The sequence below is a fragment of the Rhincodon typus genome, chromosome 31 (genome assembly GCF_021869965.1).
Source record: "Rhincodon typus isolate 14 chromosome 31, sRhiTyp1.1, whole genome shotgun sequence".
NCBI lineage: Eukaryota > Metazoa > Chordata > Chondrichthyes > Orectolobiformes > Rhincodontidae > Rhincodon > Rhincodon typus.
The window spans coordinates 4,976,591-4,984,983 of record NC_063362.1 but is presented as its reverse complement, the minus strand read 5'-3'; positions in this window follow the sequence as shown (position 1 = coordinate 4,984,983).

Sequence of the window (8,393 nt, the reverse complement as noted above, 5' to 3'; positions counted from 1 at the left end):
GATGCTGCTTGGCCTGCTGTGTTCATCCAGCCTTGCACCTTGTTGTCACAGATTAGTACTTCCTGCTTTTAAAAGGTTTGAGAACAAGAAGGGGCAGATTTGAAGTAATTGGTAAAAGAAGGAAAAACAAGATTAAAAAAAAAATTCATGCAGCAAATAATTAGGGTCTGGAACCTACTGTCTGAGAGTGTGGGTGAGGCAAGTTCAATCGAGTGGTTAGGGTGTGGAACGTACTGTCTGAGAGTGTGGGGAAGGCAGGTTCACTCAACACTTTCAAAACAGAAGTAGACTTGCCTGAAAAGGAAGAATGCACGGGGTTACAGGAAGAAGGCAGGAGAATGGCACTAAGTGAACTGTTCATTTGGAGAGTTGGTGCAGACGTGATGTGTTAAATGAACTCTCTCTGTGCTGTAACAGTTCTGTGTTTCTGAGAACTAGCCTGTGGAAAGTTTCCATGCCAATTTCCAAAGGATACGTCAGCTTGACATGGAAAGTCACTTCAAAGCCGGAAGAGCTCCATAATGATTTTCCCCATCGGACTCAAGTTTAAGTTTGGTATTATCACACCATCTACACACTTTACTCTTCAATCCCCTTGTAAATACATAGTTTAATGTAAGAAAAATTTTGTGGCTTAATATTTTATCGACTTGGGAAAGAATCATAAAAATCTTTAATTCAATGTTGAAAATTCAACTTTAAAAAAATCTTTAGTAAATTTAAAAGAAACATAAAAAGTTTTTACAGCACAGAGAAGTCTAAAATAAAACAAAGAACTGCAGATGTTGGAGAAACTCAATAGGTCTGACAGCATCTATGAAGAAACAACAGCATTAATGTTTTGAGTCCAGGGACCCTTCTTCGGACTGGACTTGAAACGTTAACTCTGTTTTCTTTTCACAAATGCTACCAGACCTGTTGAGTTTCTCCAGCAATTTCTGTTTTTGTTTGTTACAGAGAAAGGCTAGTCCGCCTATCAGCTTTGTGCTGACCAAAAACAAAAGAGATATCCATCCAAATCCACCTTCCAGCAGTCTCTTGCCTGTTTATTGATAGAACTGGGGGTCAGTTAACTGAATGGCTAGCTTGCTTTGAAGATTAATACCAACTGCATGGGTTCAATTCCTGAACTAGCTGAGGTTATCATGAAGGACTGTCCTTCTCAATCTACCCCCTTACCTGAAGCATGGTGACCCTTAAGTTAAACCATCACCAGTCAACCCTCCTTAATGAGAGAGCAGCCCTCTGGGATATGGCTTCTTTGTTAATTAATAGACTATCGAGTGCATACACAAATGTTGTTTTTCACAAAAGCAATTTAGATTTCTGTGTTTTTCAATCCTTCAGGCAGTCAGTTCCAGACCCTCAGCACCTCAAGTCATTTAATTCTGAAAAGGTCGGTCACTCAGGAAGATATGGAGATAGGAAGCTGGGTCTACTTGTGGAAACTGTGTGAAATGAATGTTTTAATAAGTCTGTAACATGCATGGTCACTAGCACAGAAAATCTGGCAATTCTTCAAACATGTAAAATGCCTTTGGTGGCTTTGAGCCAATAATAAGAAATCTCAGTAGTTGCATCCTTATTACCATAGGAGCAGCATTAGATCATTGGATTTCTCCTGTCTACTCCACCATTCACTTACAATCTTCTCTAACATAAGCTTCCACATCCTCAACCGCTACCATCCAGAACAGCATATGTATGGAAACACCGCTCACTGCAAGATTTCCCCCATCCCCGAAGCTGACTTGGAAATGTTACGCCATTCCTTCAGGGTCATTGTGTCAAAGTTCTGGGACTCCCTCCCTAACAACATTGTGGGCACATGGACTGGAGCAGCTCACCACCACCTTCTCAAGCGCAACTAGAGACAGGCAATAAATGCTGGGCCCAGCCAGCAAGGCCCACATACCATGAATGAATATGAAACAAACTAGATCATAGATGCAGAGCCTATATCTCAACTCCATCCGCCTGTGGGACCCAGCAAAACATGTGAAGTAAGTTTATCTTTGAGTTTTATCTAAAACATTAATGGGAACTAAATCTTCTTCCAAATTTGTAGTGTTATCTGAAATAATTCATTATATTGAAAAAAATCTATTTATTTTTGACCTTGTTTCTTGACAATCTTGTTGTTTTAGCTCACAGATTAGTGAAGTTTAGGATTATGAATAGCAATTTGTTGCAGGCATAAATGCTTACACAATAAGTGTCACTCATTTCATATATAAAAATCTTTTTCTGTCCTTTATGCGTGATACAAAATATAATGTAACTGTCACAAACTCGATTATGAGATTATGATCTGAGCTGTCACCAAAATAATCAAACACCCAGCATGGAAAACCCCATGCAGAATTCTTGGTTTAAAGTCTCATTGAACTTTGGCTCTTGTAGAATCCTGTGAATTTCAAATATGGGCGCATGGTATCTTGCAATGACAAGTGGAATGCAGAAATTACACATGCTGTATTGTTATGGGATGTATTGACTTTTACCTTGGATGTTTCAAAGCTAAAAGCAGAAATGCGTTTAGCAGGAGGGATTAAAACACAACATGACAGGTGAAGAGTCTGAGAATTCTGTCACTCTCAATGCCTTACAAATGCTGGCTCCAAGAATGCAGTATAATGCAGATTCTGAAAAAGAAATAAAGCATGTGCAGAAATATTTTAATTGTAGATATTGCGCTTTGTATCTGCTAATATTTTGTTTGCAATTTCTATTTGGACCGACCTTGGAAACAGATTAACAAGGTTGCTACACAAAATGAACAAGTTAATATTCAACGTATCACAGTGGGGAAGCTAAATTCTCCACTTTACACTCACTATGAAAAGAATACACATTCCTTGAATTCATAGGGACACTTCCAATGGATGAATCTAGGCTCCAAGTCTTAATCTTCAGTATAAACCTTCTTTATAACTTTGACCAGCCTTTTAAACCACAGAGGTAATTTCAATGTCTCAATGCTCTCAGACTGTGACCAGGCTTCACCTTTGCCCTACAATTTCTTTTCCTCTCTGTCGGCCACATTTATTCCCTGGCAACTCACTGAGGCTGAACCAGTTTGCAACCTCGATATTCTATTTGTCCCTGAGATGGGCTTCTGGCCAAATAGCTGTGGCTTTACAAAGACTGCCTGTTTCCACATTGCAACATTGCCCAACTCTTCCACAAGGATGCAGAAGTTATGCTGCAGCTATACAAAATCTTGGTTAGACCCCACTTGAAGCACTGTTAGCAGATCAGGGCAGTACACCTTAGGAAGGATGTACTAGCCTTGGAAGGACTACAGTGCAGGTTTACAAGAGTGAAAACTGGACTTCAGGGGTTACATTATAAGACTAGACTACAACAAATTAAACCGGTTTTCTCTAGAATTTAGAAGGTTAAGGATGATCTGATCAAAGTTTTCAAGATATCAATGGAAAAGGCAAGGTTGATAAATTATTTGCATTGGTTGGTGATTCTAGAACAGGGCTTACAGTCTGAGAATTAGGGCCAGACAGTTCAGGAGAGATGTTAGGAAGCACTTCTACACACAAAGGGGGGTAGAGATTTGGAACTCTTTTACACAAATGGCAGTGAATGCTGGATCAATTCTAATTTTAGATATGAAATAGATTTGTTTTAAGCAAAGGTACAGTATTAAGGGGTATGAGCTAAAGTAGGCCACTAATCAGCCATGATCTCATTGAATGGTGGAACAGTTGAAGGGGCTGAATGGCCTACTCCCGTTCTTACCTTAGCTCATGTGCTGCAAAAACCCTCATCCATGGCTTTGGTACCTCGAGAATTAACTATCCCAATGCATCCTGTGCTCCAGCTCCTTCATTCTATGATCTATAAACTTCAAAACCGTTGCCCTCAGTCACAGAGTTCCATTAATCAGTCAGTCTTAAATTGGTTCTCAACTAAGCAACGCCTCCATTTCATAATTTGCATCCTTGTTTACAAAGTCCTCCACAGCATCCTCTCTCCCCAATTCTGATGTCCACCAGCCCCACAGCCCTCTAAGATATCACAGAAACTGTCTTAATCACCCACCATCAGTGACTTCCCTTCAGCTGCCTAGAGTCTAAACTCTGGATATCTCTACATAAACCAGCCTAACTTTATTCCTCCTCCACACACTCTAAAACTATGCCTTCGTCAATTTGTTTCCACTTGACTTAATATCTCCTCATAACAATTTTTAAATCAACCTCTTCAGAGATGTTATGACCCACATCTGAGGTAGGTGGGATTTGAACCCAGGCCTTTTGGCTCAGAAGTTGGGACCATTGTACCACAGGAGCCCCTAATGTCACCTCACATAGCTCAGAGGCAAATTTTGTCTTATTTTGTGGCTGTGGTACCTTGGGATACTTTATGAAAACACTGTATAAATTGTACATTATCTGCTGCTATATAAACTTAAGTTGTTATTGTGGTTGTCCTTAAGACTTTTGGGCTGTTGTAATACTCTAGATGTGTGGTCTGTAACTGAAATCCCACAACTTGAATTAGTGCCAAACTTTGCTACTTTACAAGGCTCTGAGGGTTACGAAGCTGTTTAATTTATACATAAGTAAGGTGCACCTCAATCCTCCATAATTCTATCACTCTCTCCTCACATTTTTCATCAGAGGGGTCAAAAACCGAGGGACATGATTTTAGGGTAAGAGGTAAAAGGAGAGTTGAGGAGAATTAGTAGCAGTCTGGAACTCACTGCCTGAAAGGATATTGAGACAGGAAGTCATGTAGAACTGGGGGCACAGCTTGAAAACTGGAATTAAAATGCATAAGGAGAAAACATGAGAATAGGAATTTAGGAAAAAAAATGGGTGAACGAGGGATCTGATGTATAAATCACCAAAGATGGATGAACTGGTTAGAGATGCTGCTTAATAAAGTAAACACCATCCTAGGCTTTGTCAATAGGGACATAAAGCAGGAAAGTAATGTGAAACCTGTATAAACACTGGTTTAGCCTCAGCTGGGATATTGCGACCAGGATGTGAAGAGGGAGAAAAGATTTATGAGAATGGTCCAAGGATAATAAATTTCAGTTACGTAAATATACAGGAGAAATTGTTATCCTTTGAAAAACAGGAAATTGAGAGGACACCATTAGACCATAAGATCTTAAGGAGATTTGATAGAGGTGCTCACGAGGGGTCTGGACAGAGTACTTAAAGAGAAACCTTTCCCAATGGTGGAGTGACTGTGAACAAGTGGCCTCAAATTTGGGTTAATTGGCAAAAGAAGCAATGACAACACAACAGAAAGCTTTTTCACACAGCAAGTAGTTAGGATCTTGAAACAGGGAATTGGATCAATATCTGTAAAGGGAAATTGCAAGAGACACAGGAGGCAGGCAGAGGAGAGGCACAAGGTGACTTGCTCTTTCAGTGAGCCAGCACAGATACAATCGGCCCAATGGCTTTCTTCAGTACTATAAATATTCCTACAATGCCATTCAGCCCATCAACTCTGGACCAGCTCTTCAAACAACAATCTAGTTAGTTCCATTCTCAGTTAGATTGGGGAATATCTAATCTCCTCACACCCGTCCTTTGAGAAATCCTGCAACTCACATCTTAGAATCCTTCTTTGGAAACCGGTGTCTTAGAAATGGAGCTTTTCTTTTATTCGTTCATGAGATGTGGGCATTGTCCATTAAGAGTCAGCCATCTTGATGTAGGTCTGGAGTCACATGGAGACTAGACCAGTTAAGGGCAGTAGATTTCCATCCCAAAAGGAGATTAATGAACCAGACAGGTTTTTACAACTATCGACAACAGTTACATGGTTGTCATTAACCAGTTTCTTTATTTACTTTTGTTATTCCAGATTTCTTGATTGAATTCAAATTTCACTGATTGCCATCATGGAATTCAAACGCTTGTCCTTGGGATATTAGCCTGCGTTTCCAGATTACTAACCCAGTGACTTTACCACTGCATCACTTTTCTCCCCCTCCTCAGTTGCTGTCAGACCTGCTGAGTTTCTCCAGCACCTTGTGATTTTATTTCAAGCTACTGAAAATGTGACAGCTGTATTGAATAATAAAGCACAAAGCCCATGCGTGAGACTTTCCAATAAGGAGTCAGCCATCTTAATCTCACATACAGCAGTAGGATTATTAGCAGAAAACTACACGCAGTAGGCAAGTCACATGGAGCAGCTGATTCACACTTTGATCATGATTATTGTCAAGCAGCTGACAAAGTCTGCTGTGAGTCAGTGATTTGCTTCAGTCATCATTGAGCGTGACGTCTTCGGATAATTCGGGTTAGGAGCGTTTTCAACATAAGAATAACAAATCAGAAATCACCCAGACTTACAGGAGGAATGCTAAGGGACTTGACCAGGTGGATGTGGAGAGGATGTTTCCTCTTGTGGGAATATCTAGAACAAGGGCCCATAGTTTAAAAATAATAGGTTGCCCATTTAAAGCAGATGACGAAAAGAAAATTGCTGAGGGTCGAGTATCTTTGGAATTCTATTCCTCAAAAGGCAGCGATGTAGAACCTTTAAATATTTTTTAGGCAGCGGTAGATTCTAGTTTACCAACGAGATGAAAGATTGTCAGGAGATAGGATTTTAACCTCAACTCTATATTCCTGCGTATCAGTCATAATGAAATTATTGAATGGCAGAGCAGGCTTGAAGGGGTGAATGGTCTACTCCTGTTCCGTGTTTGCATCAGTAACTGCTGGTGGCTCAATGATGAATCCTTGCCAAAAAAAAGTTAAGCTCTTAAAGAGGAGGTACACTCCTTGGCCATTGCACCAACATTCACATTTGAATGATTGCAAATAAAAACAAAAATCAGCTTTTTGATAATTAATTACCACACCACTAGTATGATATCTAGGGTACAACCATAGAGTCAGAGAATTGTACAGCATGGAAACAGACCCTATGATGCTGCTTGGCCTGCTGTGTTCATCCAGCTCTGCACCTTGTTGTCTTGGAAACAGACCCTTTGGTCCAACCAGTCCATGCTGTACATAATCCCAAATTAAACTAGACCCACCTGTCTGCACCTGGTCCACATCCCTCCAAACCTTTCCAATTCATGCACTTATCTAAATGCCTTTTAAATGTTGTAATCATACCCACATCCACCACCTCCTCAGGAAGTTCATTCCACATACAAACCTTTTTAAAAAGACATGAGGGGCATTTTTTTTACAATCTCTTTCCCCTCATCTTAAAAATGTGCCCCCTAGTCTTGAAATTCCCCTATCTTAGGGAAAAGGCAACTATCATTAACTGTATCTATACCCCTCATTGTTTTATAAACTTCTATAAAGGTTGCCTCTCAACCTATGCGCCAGTGGAAAAATCCCAGCCTTTCCTTATAACTCAAACCTTCCAACCAATGCACTGAGAACATACATGGGGTTATGGATCTCTGTTTTCCCAACTTCAGAATAATGAAAGCATTGAAAACAACCAATGGCTCTTACATGCACCCTTTGGAATATACCCCTTCTATGTACATCAATAGACTAAAAAGCAACAATAAACGTTTTTCTGCCTCACTTCCAACTTTTCATTACAACCAAGTCGTTCTTCAATAAATGTTGGAAGGGAATTTGCTACAAAATTAATTAAATATCTCAGGTGTTCTGGCCTCACTAACATATTACAAGCTCAGTGACTATATGGAGAAGTGCAATTCCCTTTACTCTAAAAGTATGCTTTAAAATGTAAAGCCCAAGCATCAAGCAAAGGTTTAGCATATACACTTGCTGTAAAAAACAGAGCGACTGCTGAATTGTATTCTGGCAGTTGTGGTGCAGAGAATAAAATGAGCATATGTGGTAGTTTTATCTGCAGAGAATTGCTCCACCACACTTCCACATTTCTGCAGTTACAGATTAATCAAATTCTATTCAGCTAAGAGTATGTTAACTGTGAAAGAGATCAGGAACTCAAACTTTTTGGAGAGGAATGAAGCCTTGTGTAAAAGTAGGGTTTAATGACAATATAAGTGAACGTGAAGTAAGCTGTTGTGTCACTGTGACCATTGTAGGCATGTTCTAGGACTCTGCTAGGAGATTGGAAACTTTACAGCTCAAAGGATGTTGGTCTGTAGCTTTACCATCATGTACAATTTATTAAGAGACATTATTTAATAATAACCTAGAAATCAGCCCGAGTTTGTACAAATGTCCTAACAGCTCAGATGGGAAGACCCTGCATGCACAGAACAGCAATAAACAAGATTAACTGTTTTGTTGTAAATTATGCATTTGATTAGATTACCATGCACTGCGGCTGAGACACTAAACAGGCAACCTGCTCCTGGTTACAGCACTGTTAAAGTGACCATGGACATTTGTGGCCTAGGAGGACTCTCCACTGACATTCCTTCTTTATTGTTA